Source organism: Gavialis gangeticus, unplaced genomic scaffold (assembly GCF_001723915.1).
Source record: "Gavialis gangeticus isolate Ggan-Ray unplaced genomic scaffold, GavGan_comp1, whole genome shotgun sequence".
Lineage (NCBI taxonomy): Eukaryota > Metazoa > Chordata > Crocodylia > Gavialidae > Gavialis > Gavialis gangeticus.
The window spans coordinates 188,876,978-188,890,725 of NW_017728992.1; the positions used below are offsets into that span (position 1 = coordinate 188,876,978).

Here is a 13,748-nt window from a genome sequence, read left to right on the forward strand (position 1 = left end):
TAAAAAAAAAAAAAAAAAAAAAAAAAGGCTATCAGTAAAAAGCTTTCAGATTGTCAGTAAAAAGAAATTTCTTAGGCTAGCAGCCCTGAGGGATCTCCACTCAGTGAGTCAGGATGTCACTTCTAGCCCTATAGCTTTGTAAAAGAGGATTTGTGAAGGAAGGAAAGAAACAGCTTTCTGTTTGATTTGATAGGCTAATGTTCAGAGAGGGGAGTTCTGCCCTCATTAAAGATACTAGGATTTTTCTGAGATGCTGGCCAAGTGACCAGGTAGGTGGTTTAGTGGTCTGAACCCAGCATGTAATAGGCTTATACACCTTGGAACTCCTGATCCCAGGAAGGATCACTTGACCTTTCATCTGATTTGCATGTATAAATTAATCACTGTGTGGCCGCATCTACACAAGACGCTGATTATGCAGTCGGTGCTGTGCAGTCATTTAGTACTTGTTTAGCTCTTGTATAAGTACAAGTACTAAATGACTGCACAGTAACCCAAGCTACTGCACAGTAGTGCTGACGAATGCGTTTTTTGTAATGCTGCTGCTCAGTAGCTTAATATTACACAGTAGTGTTGCGTCACGGTTGCTGCCACGTGACGCTGCTGACAGTAGTATCAGGTAATTGCGCCGCCAGCCTCTCGTGTAGGTGTGGCCTCTTTTTCCAGGCTGGATCTCTGTCTCAGACAGGTGCTCTTGTGTGATCACAAGTTAACAAGTTGGATGCAGGCATTAGTGGCTGCAATTCTGTGGTCAGTGTTATGCAAGACTTTAGACCAGACGATTGTTTGGTTTGCTGACCTCAACATCTGTGAAAGTAGCAGTAATAAAGAAACAAGCGCCGCACAGTTGGGGGTCAGAATCCCAAATTTATTGGAAGGGGAGCTCACCGTCACCAGATTGTTAATCTAAATTATTTTAAATCCAACTTAATACTAATCTGAAATGGGTTTTAAGTAGTGTGTAAGCCTTAAATTTACTCCCCTTAAGTTCTCTTACATAACATAGTACAGAGAGACCAAGGAAGTACTCAGGTTTAAGTGTTAATGATTACCAAGGGATTTTTCCAGGTCTTATCTTATAATATGGTGATAAGTAAGTGGCCATTTTGAAGCCTAACGGTTGTCACTTAAACCTTGTAGACACTGAGAAATTCAGGGATGGGACTTAGACCCTCCTCCTTCCAATATGTGGTTCCCAAGACTTGAGCTAGTAGTAGGCTCTTTATTTTTTTAAATAGCCACAATTTTTTGTTGGCCCTCAGTTGTGCATTCATCAATAGAGGAGGACATGTACATGCTCACATGTAGAGGCATTTTTCCTTTGGTTCAGGTGCTGGAGGTCTCTGGGTTGGGCGTTGAAGGTCCTGTCTCCACTGATGAAACTGCAGGACCATCCGAAAGGCACCACGCGCTATGCTGGGGCATTTGATTTGGGACTGGTCTCCACAGCCAGTCACAGCTTCGGTTTCCTTTGGACTTGGTTTTCTGGTTGAATACACAGTTGATCTGTCCTCCTTATGCTGTGAGACCAGCCTTCAGGAATGAAGGTGGTGGTTGTCACGGTGCAGGGATTCGCTGCGCTTGCTCTGTATGAACGCTCTTTGCTTTTCGGGGCTCTTCACTGAGAGGTTGGAAGGGGCTACACAGAAGCTTTGCGGCACATCTTGTCAATCTTCACACCTGGTTTGGGTCTTGGGGATAGAGCAAGTGACTGAGCTGTCTTCAGCCCACCCAGAAATGAAGGCTGCCATCCTTCAGGCTGGGAAGTTTTTTGTTTTTTTTTTTGGTCTATTTTAACAGCCTGTGCAGAAATTGTTCAGTGACTGTGAAACATTTTTGGGGCTGAGCGAGCACTCAGAACATGTGATTCATACCTGGGCTTTTCTCTTCCTTTTTGTAGTGTGAACTTGCGGAGGTGTTTGGAGATTTCAGAGAAAAAACTCCAAGAGAGGCCTGGGCTATGACTCAGCCCCCTTGGGAACCCTTGGGGTGTTTCCCCCACCCCCTCATTTAAGAGTTCACTGGTAAGAAAGTTCTCTAAGAGATTTTGCCCCCATCAATTGTATGGCTCAGCTGATTTTTGCCTAAACGCAGCTAATTGGTGAATGGAAAGATCACATCATTGCATGTGAGAAAGTTCTTGTTATCTCCAAATAATTATAACGGCAGTGCTGGCTGGTATTAGGGCTTCAGAAAATAACCTTGCCTGGTAAGAACCTGACTCAGTGCCTTAATGATGTTGTGGACCTAGGCTTCATTTTTTCCCAGTCTTCTATGCCTTGAGCTAACAGCAAGGACTAGGAAGGAGCAAAAGAAACCTGTAAGGGGTCTTGGTATAACCTCTGATTGTACAAAAATATTTACTCTTTTGGAGTAATCCCAGCCCCGTCCAACAAAGCAGTTGAGTTCTGTGGAACTTAAATTTGTGCTGAAAGTGAAGTATATCTCATAGCCCTAGTCCCCACACAATTTTTTAAATCTGTTATTTAATATCTAATATTAATGAGTTATGGGTTTTTGTAAGCAATATTTTTAAACAAACCAAATGCAGATCCCTAATGCAGATGTCACTTTGCTGGTGTAAAAGGCCTTATATCTGTACTGGGAAGAGCAATAAGCAAGGCTGCTCCAAACACATTTATCTTGGTAAAGAGAGTCATACCAGTGGGATGATGCCAGTGTAAAAAGAGCAGTTTGCCTCTGTGAATCTGTCAAGCTTCCATACTTTCCTGAACATCAGTGGGATTCCTCCTATACCTGCAGTTAAGAATTTGCTTTAAATGTTTTGCTGAATTGGCAGACAAAACTCTTTGGGTAGAGGTGGTATCTTTTATTAGACCAACTAAATAGTTGCAAAAAAAAATGTTCTTTGCAAGCTTTCGGGCCCACGTGCCCTTCATCAGGCAAAGGAAAAGCTGAAGCTGTTATGAGTTCTCCAAGGTAGAAAAGAAGCCAATATGTAAAAAGCTGCTCTGTGAAAATGCAAATGTTAAGTAACTTGGGAACACAATTCTGGTAAGAAGCAGGAAGGATACCTGTGGTTATCTGATGGCTTTTTGCTAATGTTGGCCAGGTCTTTCAGTGATGAGTTGACCATCTGTATAACAGTCAGCCTTTAAAGACCTGTAGGTGGGGGCAGAAGGCCTGACACAGCTGCTGTTCTTCCCAAGGTGGTGGCATTTTGTTTTAATTGTAGTGGTCCCTGCAAGACCAGGGCTTTAAGGCCACCTGGTACCCACACAGCAGTATATTTGCAATTTTATCTGTTTTGGTTGGGGTTGGTGTTTATAGAAACCGCATAGTAAATACAACTTATAACCATGGTGAAATGTGCACGGGTTGGATTTTAGCCCAGTTTCTTAGTGAGATGTTGATGCTGCAAGCCGGTGCAGTCTGGAATTAAGAGAGCCATTCAGGATCGGGCGCTCTCCATGTATACAAAATACTCTCTCCTACTTCACTGAATGGGTTGGGCTCTCTCTGGGGTGTTACTGTCTTGCTCATTCTACCTGCCAAAGTCCCAGGAGCATTATATGCAAAGGAGAGTATGTTTGTGTCACTGCCCAGCTCTACCAGGCACAGCACAAGAATCCAAATGGACTAGAATAGATTTTAATACGACATCTGCTGGGTGACTTCAGATCATAGAAAAGTTGAGTTGCAAGGGACCTCTGGAGGTCCCTTCGTCCCAACCCCCTGCTCAAGCCAGGGTTGTCCCTGTCTGAACTACCCTGACAAATTGGAATTAACTGTCCTGTTGTTCAAAACTTCAAGAACAACCCTCATACACAACTCCAAGACATAATGCCCGAAACATCAAAAACACCCTTTAACTTGCCACAGGTAAAGCCAGAGGAAGGAGGGCACTGTCAGCATCCTTTCTGTGCAAGGACAGGAAATGGTTGTAAAAATATGTTTGAGAGACCCAAGGAAAAGGATTTCACAGATTTCATAGACATTAGGGCTGGAAGGGACCTCGGAAGATCATCGAGTCCAGCCCCTCCACCCCAGGGGCAGGAAGTCAGCTGGGGTCATAGGTCCCAGCACGGTAAGCATGCCTCCTGCTGCACAAGGTGAACACCCCTGCAGTCTGCGCTGGTCTGACTGTAGAGTAAAATTCTTCCGCATCCCAGATGTCATCAGTCTCGGTCTACGCAGAGAAGCAAGATGGCCCAGTTAGGAACCTCTGGGTTTTTAAGCCCCAACGGGAGCATCAGCACACCCCAAACAACCCCCTCACCTCTCCTCTCTGCCTCCCCCTAAATTTTACAGCTTCCCTAGACAGTCTGCTCCACTGCCTCACTGCTTAAGGAAGATGTTCCTGATGTCTGATCTAAATGTACATTGCTGCAGTTTAAAGCCATCAGTATGTGTTCTGCCCTCTTCAACAAGGGAGAAAAGTTGTTTTCCCTCTTCTTTCCAGCAGCTCTCCAAATTTTTGAAGACTGCTACCATATACCCCTTTTAATCATCTTTTCTGCTTGCTAAACATGTTTAGTTCTTTCAAACTCTCTTTGACATTGCAGCCATCATCCTCAGTAAGCATCACGAGTTGATCCTACTGCAGTAAAATCAGTTGGTCCTTAGTCAGTGAGTCAGTTCCTTGATGTGGGGAAAATGTCCAGATCTTAATCTGAACCATACAAGTAACTGTTCAGAAGTGGAGTATAACGGATTATTTAATGGAGAGTCAAAACAGGATAGTGCTGTAGTTTCTCTCTCTATCTTGGTTTTGGTTATATTGCTGTAATATGGGAGTTTGTGCATGCATGCATTTCTGTGCAAACACATACAAGTGTCACATATGTGGCATATGGGGACCGCAAGCTCTCTACTATTGATTAAACTAAGTACATTCATGCTCATTGCTAAGCACTGACACAGCAGTAACACCAAACAAGGAGAAACCAGAAAAATACAGTACTATTAGTGGAATAAACCCATGAGCCAGAATCCCAAAATCATAACCCCATATGCAGTTGTTTGCTCTAGTTTATCATCTTTGCTAGCATGAGTCTGGAGTGAGCATTAGGTAGTGGGACACAGAGTGGCCGATCCTCTTGAAGTTGGCTTCTGCTTAAATGTTTCCCTGGTTTGTATTGTTTTCCCCTTAGAAAGAGAAGAGTTATTTTCCAGTCCATTCTCTACCTGTAGCTGCAATTGCTGTGTTTCTTGACCCACTGATTTGATGCATTGTTACTGGCCCGGGTACTGCTTTGATTTTTTTTAAATTCTTTGTTAACGTTGTTTTTTCCTTCTTGGTTTTTTTTTCTGTTTTAACAGATCTGCCTGGAAAATATGAACCATGAGAACATCCAGCCACCATTAGATAAGTATTACAGTGACTCACATTGTCATAGTATTGATAGAGATGGCCTTTATAAAAAGATAGCAGTCCAGTGGCTGACACACAAAACTGGGAGTCTTTTTTCCTGCCTTTGACACCTCGCTGTTCTTCTGACTTCCTCTGTTTTCATGAACAGCACAATCCCTTGCTTGCGATTCATTCACCTAAACAGTAATGCAGACACATTGCCAGACCGAAGAGGTGGGACAGTGATAATTATTTAGTTTCTGCAAAGTTACTAAGATCATGTGTATTAATTACCTAGACAGACAAAACTCCTGGGGCAGAGGTGATATCTTTTATTAGATGAACAAGATAGTGATAATTAATTATATTGCCTAGACATTTTTGTATTGCTTAGATGTTTTTTAAGCATGCAGTTAGTGGCTTTCCTGTTTTCTGGGGTTTTTTTTCATCTTTTTCCAGCATCTGATTTCTGTCTTGGGACCAGCAGCCCAGAGTGCAAGAGCAGGTAAGAGGACTGATATTTTGCACAGAACTTACATAATTCAGCACCATAGAAATAAAAAATTAACCTCAGTGAAGTCAAGGCAAAACTTCCATTGACTATAATGGGAAACAGATTTTACCCATGGTGTTTGTGGATATTATTGCCCATCTAATCTGTTCTGTACAGCTCATGGCATCATCAGGGCCTCAAAGGCATTATCCCAGATAGAAATAAGTAGTAGTCATAATGCCAAAGCAAAGGCAAGGGAGGACAGTCTGTTTTTAGGAGGGAATTGCAAGAAGGTGAAGAACTGAATTGCAGAAATAAAGGACACCTGTGAATTGGCTGGGGTTGCAAAGGCATTGCCAGTGGCCAAGACTAGAGACAGACTGTAGAGGAGCAAAGAGAGCTGTGAGGGAGTGAAGGGCTTTAAAGACGCTGGAGCAAGTTACGGACTTTCAATAAATCAGGAAGAGCAGTTTTGTCTCGCGTCCTGCAGTGGATGGTGAGCCACGGACGGGTGTGTGTGGGTGGGGAGCGGTGGGTAGGGTTGTGTGCCTTCTTTAGAAGAGAAGGGTGACATGAGCCTTTTGTGTTCCTGTTTGGTTTGTACTTTTAGTTTTGTGGTGTGATGGGTAGAACTATGCAGGGGGTCTGCTCTCGCCCTGGTACCCGTTGTAGTGTAGTTAGGAACTTCTTTGTGTCTCTGAACCACCTTTGTTTAGAGCATTAGCACCACTGAGGAATAAAGGTCAAACCCTTAGGTCTCTCCCATGCTACAGAGGTGACTCTTCATAGTTTTATAGTTGTCAGGGGCTGGAAGGGACCTTACAGATCACTGGGTCCAGCCCCCCTGCAGCTGAGCAGGAAAGACCCTGGGGTCAGATGACCCCAGCAAGATGGGTGTCAAGATGCTTTTTGAAGATTGCCAGGGTGGGTGACAGTACCACCTCTGCGGGGAGCCTGTTCCAGACCCTCGGTACTCAACTTGGAAAGAAGCTTTTCCTTCCATCTAGTCTGAAGTGATCCTCGCTCAGCTTGTGCCTATTATTTCTGGTCCTCCCCTGTTGAACAAATGCTCCCCCAGGCCCTGATGTACGCCCTTGATATACTTCCTTTGTTGTGAAGCAGGCCAGTGCAGAAATGTGCTGGAAAATGTGGCTTGTCTCATGAGATGGTGATCATGGCCGCACCATTTGCCAATGGTGGAATTGCCTTTAAAACCTTCTGGGTTTAGGTGTTGCTGTCTCTACCAGTGACTCAGCTGAGACTAATTAATCTCGCCACAAAAATGCTTGAAGTCACATCCTGACATTGCCCTTCAGAAGCCGTTCAGCTTCCTGGTCAACCACATCTTATTGCCCCAGCCAGTGAATGGAGGGCCGTGGCTTCAGGAGTTTTACAAGAGTTTCTAACATGGTGTGTCGCCTGCTCGGGTGACGTTGGAGGTGAGCGTTTCAGAGCTGCTGAAGTCTCTTTGCTGTCACTCAGTGGAAATCCCAGCCTTCTTCCTCCAGGTATCTGCTGTGTATTTGTCGCCGCATGGAGAATTACACCTCAGAAGTCACATTCTGGTGTTTTCCCTGTGCTCTTGTCTCTGCAATATTTAGTCAACCGTGCAGCTCAGGCACACTGCCTGGCTGCCCAGTACAGCTCTGCATTTGAGGTGGCTGATCAAAGGGGCTTTCCAGCCACAGAGGCCATTATTAGTAAGTTAGCATTTACATGCTCTTGTGGGCTAAACCTGTTAGCTGCAGACTTTTCTACAGATTGCTCTGGCCTGTAAATAATAGACTCATGAAGTTTCCGAGAAGTGTAATAACTTCCCTAAATATTTTTACCCCATTCGAATGAGCGCTCACTTGTGCACATTCTCTCTCTCTCTCTCTCTCTCTCTCTCTCTCTCTCTCTCTCTCTCTGTCTTTCATTTTGAAAAGTTCATTAAAAGGATGGACAAGGTCAGATGCCTTTTTTTTTAGCAGGGTTTTTTTTTCTCCTTTCTGCGGTTTCTTTGTGGGCAGCTGCAGGACCACGAAAAGTCTGAATGAGTCTGGGGAGTATGCTTGTAAGGCCATGCAAGCTGTCCTACAGGACCCAGGGTAAAATTTTGCAAAAAAGTCCCATGTTCAGAAGGGACGTAGGCACCTAAATCACATAAGCCCTTTTGAGACTGGGACTTCATTCCCCCAAGGCACTCTTGCAAATTTTTACCTCCCTTTCAGAGCAGTCATGGCAGTATCCTGCTCCTATCAGAGGCTAATACTTTTTAGCAGCAATTACAATGGGTGTTTAGCAGTATAATTTATCTTCTAGCATCTCAGTATTTTGCAGGTGTTCTCCCCTGGATGCATTTCGGCACTGGGAAACCTGAGGTACTGAAATAAAGAAAAGATGTCTGTGGCTAGGCCAGGCTGCCAATTGAATGGCTCAGTATGGTGCTCCATAGCCATAGGAGCAGCCCACAGCCCCTGGCAGTGTCACGGGGTCACATTGTGCCAGGATCGTGATGAGGAAGGTGTTCCTGCACCAAGTTGCCAAATGGTTCAGAGGTGCCGTGGCAAAAGCTGGGTATGGAAGGCGTGGTGAATTAAGTGACAGTCCCTTCAGCATTTGGCAGGGAGGATCTCGTATCCCAGAGCAGTTCCAGGCCACTAGGTTTATACAAAGTTACACGTTTCAGTTGAAATGAGTATAGGGAGGAGCAGTATCCTCTCTTGCCCTTTGTGGCTGCTTGAAGTTGCAAAGCTGGCCAGCTTTTCCTTCCAAAAGCCTTCGCAGAACTGGATTTGGGGAGCACCCCTTGTGATTCTGCAAGTTCTCCTTAAACTTGCTCCCTGAGCCCCTCACGTACCACCTACTTCCATCTTGTCTGCTCAGGCCGCACCAGCCGATTTCATCTTTCTCAGCTCATTTCCACAGCCAGAGGGTCTCCGCAATTTGGGGTGTTGGAAGAAGGAAGGCTATTTAAGCAGCCATATCAATTTTTTTAATCTTTTTCCTTCCTCCCTCCTTCCCTAGGAATCTCTGGTTCACTTTGTCTTTGCATCTTTGGAGCCCCTTCCCTTTGGCTTATTTCTCCCCTTTTCAAGCTTTCTTCCCTTGCATTTTTCATGATATTCTCTGCCAAAGATGCTCAGCAGTATAATTTCCGTGCATGTCCTGACATAGGATTGTTTCATCGAAGTGAACAAAGCTGGGACCTGGCCTGGTATGAACCAAATCCCAGAGATTTGGAGTCTACATGCTTTTTGATTCCTACCGTACAAATGTGTACATCCCAAAAAACTGGGCCCTGCAAGCTCAAGGCCCTTTCAGGAGGAGCCCCTATGTTCCCCTTAACCAATCCTGAGTGTTTAGGAACAAAGTTAATACAGCTTAGAATTGGGCAGCTCTGCACACCTGCTAAAACCAACTTGGATAAAAGACGAAGCAATGCCTGTTCAGCAGTGTTTAATTTAGAAACCTTTTCATCACCTGGAGGAACTGCATCCATTACACGTGCATGGTACCTGAGGGGCTACTATGTTCAAATTTACCCTTCAGGGCATGCTACAAGGATCATCTGGCCATGGGGCTTTTTTGGAAGGAGTGTTGCTTGGGGCAATTTGCAGGGAAGCGCTCTAAGGTTTAGTGAATAACTGCTCCTTATGGTGAAGGCTGTTTGTTTCGGGGATTGGCACTTAAAATCTTGTCAATGGTTCTTGCGTCTTAGGAGAAATACCGTTTCCATGGTCTGGTTGAGTGAATCTAAATAATTATCTAATAAACAGACCTTGAGTGTTTTAAATTGTCTGGGGATATTGTGCTATACGGGAACTGCATGGAGGTCTGATTATATCTGGTGGGCTGTAGCAAATACAGAATAACCAATAGAAAGCAGCTCGTGCAGTGAGAAGCAGAGTTTATAATTGAAGCATGTATGTTTAATCATGTCTGTCTGAAACAACGGCTGTAGGATAAAACCCTGAGTGACAAGTCAGGAAGGAATATCTCAAGTTTATTCTGATCAAAGGAAGCAACAGTCTCCCAGCACACCTTGCACACTTGTAAACACCTTCCCGCTGCTAGGACCAAGAGACACATCCTCCTGCCAGGCCCCGCTAGTCAGGTTTTACCCTGCCACCCATCATCCTAGTAGGTGAGCACCCACCACCTAAAATCATTAGTGATAGCAAAGCTCCTAGTGGAGTTTATGGGGAGCCTGGCCCATCTCCCTTTTTGGGGACAAAACTCTGCTTATGGTGGAGTGGTATTTCTTATATTCAGGGCATTTTCTCCCAACATCTTCCAAATGCATGTAAGGGTTTGCTCTCATATGGTGTAGGGTGCAGTCAGAGACAGGAGCTTGGGAGATAAACTGGCTTGCTCCTAGCCAGTGAGCGAATTACAAAACACAGGAGGTGAAACAGGAGTCTCACATCAATGGCACAACTCCGATTGACTTCAGTGGAGCCAGGATTTTGTCCCAGACCAAGAATTAGAGCACAGGGGCAAGATAATGCCATGGACACATCACATCATCTTTTCATTAGGGAAGGATTAACAGTCCAGGGTGCATTTTTGATGCACAAGTGAGTCTAGCTCTAATGAAGGCACCCACCCTGGAAGATCACACTTGAGCAGAGGTGTCCAGTCTGGTGTCGCACTTACTTCCAGGGCACAAAGGCTTCGGGGGGCTTATCCCATAGAATCACAGAAAAATCAGGCTTGACAAGACCTCAAGAGGCATCTAGTTCAACCCCCTGCTAAGGGTAGGATTGTCCCTATCTAAACCATCCCAGATAAATGCTTCTCTAACCAACAAATTAAACTTCCAGAAATTGAGATGCTGCAATCTCACGAGCTTGCCTGTTCAGTGCTTAACCTCCCGCATAGTTAGAAAGTTCTTCCCAATAGGTAACATTCGTTCTGTCTACTGCAGCAAGCCGAGCAGTTCCACAAATTCTTCGTCATTCGATTGTGGCCGACGTGTCCATCCTTCCAGAGTGCACAGCAGGCAATCATGGGACGTCATTGGGAGACCAGCACTAGCCAGTGACCATATGGCAGAGCGGTCATGTTAGGAAGTTGGGCTGATTCTAACATTTGCTTATGCCTCTGGATTAGCCAAGCAATGCAGGGTCTAAAGCACCACCTACCGGGCTTGGGTTCATGGTCGTTGTGTGTAGGTGAGGCACCTTAAAGGCAACCCCTTGTATATAAAACAAGTCCAGAGAACCTCTCTTTTTCTGCATAAGGGCTATGTAAGCATCTCAGTCCCTCTTAAGTCACAAGTTGGGCCAGTCAACTTTGCACAGAAACTCCTCCCAGGGGAAATCCCCCGCCACTTTGAAGACTCTTGTATTTCGTCATGAATCTAGATCATGATCTATACTTGGGCAATAAAAAAATGAGCTTTTCTGAGGGATTGAACAGTGTGGTCTCAAGGGGTTCTGCTCATGGGAGCGTGCCGCTGCTTCCCTGCTATACAGTATGACAGCACTCCTTTTAAGTGGACGCACAGAGCCAAGAGTCAGAGGCCAGGCAGTGAGGGCTAAGTTTTGAGGTGCTTCCGCCATCCCGACCTTTGTTGTAAAGGTGATCCCGGCTTCCTGGGTTTGTGGGACGAAGCCCAGGGCATTTATTGTGTCAGAAAAGGAGCATTTAATGGCTGCTGCCTCTGCAGCTTTGTCCTGTGTTCCAGCATTAGCAAAGATTTCTCTGGCTCCCTTCCTGGGATCTGCACATCGCTAGGCTTTGACTGTACTACGGGAGAGAAGCAGTGCCCAGTTCAGAGCGTCATTGTTATTTTGATGTCACCATAACCCCAAAGCGGCCAGCAGCCCTTTATCTGAGGAGCGATTGCCAATTACGGTGTACAAATGCAGTCATTTTAATCTGCTCATAATTGAATAAATCTGGGGCCGGCACCAGAGAGAGTGGCGGGAGCTGCAGAGGCTGCTGTGTAGTGTGTGCTTGAAAGAAAAAGTCTTCTTTCAGTTTGCTTCAAGGTGTCAGGATCGGTTTCTTTCCCCGTGCTCTGACTTCACATTGCAAATGCTGAAGTTTGGGGAGGAGGAACTGTTATGAGCTGGGGGGGAGGGATGGGAAGAGCGTCATGGAGAAGGAGAATTCAGACTGCAGTAAAAAGCATCATCGTAAAGAACTGGACGTAATGGTTTAAGGCAGTGGGGGCCAAGCTTTTTGGCACCTGTGCCACAAATTCACTCGTCACCCTCCCCGAGTCGATCCCTTTCCCTTACCCAGTCTGCTGCTCAGCTTTCACCTCCCTGCTCTGCATCCTACCCTGTACTCCCTGCCTGATCTGATGCTCTGCTTTCTGTTCCACGCCCTGTCTGCCATGTGCTGACTGCCCCCTCCCCAGTCTTCCACCTGCCACACACACAAGCCGCCTCTGCCACCTGTGGCACTCATGCTGCAGGTTTGGTACCCCTGCCTCAAGGAGAGCGGGGTGTGTTTTACCCAGGTTTGGCTTCAGCAGTTAAGGACCCAGCATCACCCTCCCATCTTGCTTTTAAAACCGTGCTTCCTCCTCCCTGTTTCCGCCTGGCGCATACCAGGCCATCCTAGGAAGAAGCTTGCCTACGCTGGCTGGTCTCTTGTGTAGTATTCGAGTGAGGATGCCAATGGGCTTTGAGCTGCTACTATTAAAGTAGCACAGTGTGTATTTTTACACTCCTAGTAACGTGCTGTCAAGCTTGCTTCATGCCAGGAATACCAATGAAGAAGCGAGAGCAGGCCTGCCACCTTGCTGCTGCGCTTGGAGAAATCCCGGGAGTGTTCAGCCTGCAAAGCTGAAAGGGGCAGGGAGGGGGGAGGCTGGCAGTGGACTGGAGGCTTGTTCCAGTACAGATGTATGCAGCACGGCAGTGCCCTGAGGCTGCTTCACCCCTGGCAAAACTCAGACCTGTAGTCCCCAGCCATTGGGAAAGTGTTGTGTGGGCAGGTCTCTGACATTTTCACCATTGTGTGGTCTTGCTTGACTCGGGGGTCCAGTTAATTAAAATACCTGCTGTAGATAAGGGTTGGAAACACTCCCCATCGCCTTGGCAAGTTCCTCTTTTGCAAAGGACAAATATGGTTCTGAGCAGGAAATGTTAAGTCATTTGCTTTGAGTCCAAGGGAGATGGAGAGCAGCATGTGATCTTTCTTTTGTTGTTGTTTTAATGTCTCAAGTTCTGTGTTGAAAGTAGAGTGTCTGTGTTAAAACACAAGCTGGTTAAATGGGCGTAACCGCCAGCACACGCGTGCATTAATAGGGTTCGTGAGGGCTGACTAATAATTCTGTGCAGAAATTCAGCCAAACTCCAACGCTAGGTCAGAGACGATAGCTAGCAAATTGTGAGGTTATTTTATTCATCTGAGCAAAAGCTAGAGAGGCCTGGTTGCATCACTCTAATCTGCATGGATCAAAAGAGCTGAGGAGATGCTGTATTTTATACCTCTTGCTGAAGGACTTGCCCACATGAGAGAGTTTTTTTCTAAAAGAGGGTTTTCTTTTATCTACAGGTTTAGATACGCTGGGCAGGACAGGGCATCCCCACCACTGTGATCGGCCGTTCTTCAGCTTTCTCCCTCGTGATCCATTGTGTCCATCTAGCTCCGCTTCCCCCCAACCCCTCAAAGCATTCAGGGCCGATTTGTCACAGTGCATGGTGAGAGGCGTGGGAGGAGGTGGCTGCGTGGAGCCGGGCCGGGTCAAGGCCCACCCAGGCCCCTACTTGGCCCAGCCCCCCATGGAGCCATGCAACCGGGCTGCGCAAACAGGCACGCTTGCCTGCCGGTGCGTGAGTTCGCGCAGGAGGATGCGCGGGAGGGCCCAAGGCCCTGCCTGTGAACCCCCCAGGGTAGACAGTCCCAGCCGTAGCCAGCCTACCAGAGGCATGACATGGATGGGCGCACGTCGCACCCCTCGGGTCCCCTCAGGCTCTGCAGGCCCCCCCCCCCCCC

At 46.3% G+C, this 13,748-nt stretch overlaps 1 long non-coding RNA gene across 2 annotated transcripts in view; it reads left to right on the top strand.

Annotated features, from left to right (window-relative positions):
• Nucleotides 1–13,748, top strand: part of LOC109305196 — a 184,619-nt gene that overhangs the window by 148,450 nt on the left and 22,421 nt on the right. For both annotated transcript variants that reach the window (XR_002099586.1, XR_002099588.1), the window contains exon 3: nucleotides 5,284–5,819. This is a non-coding gene — a long non-coding RNA (uncharacterized LOC109305196). The remainder of the gene's footprint in view (nucleotides 1–5,283; nucleotides 5,820–13,748) is intronic.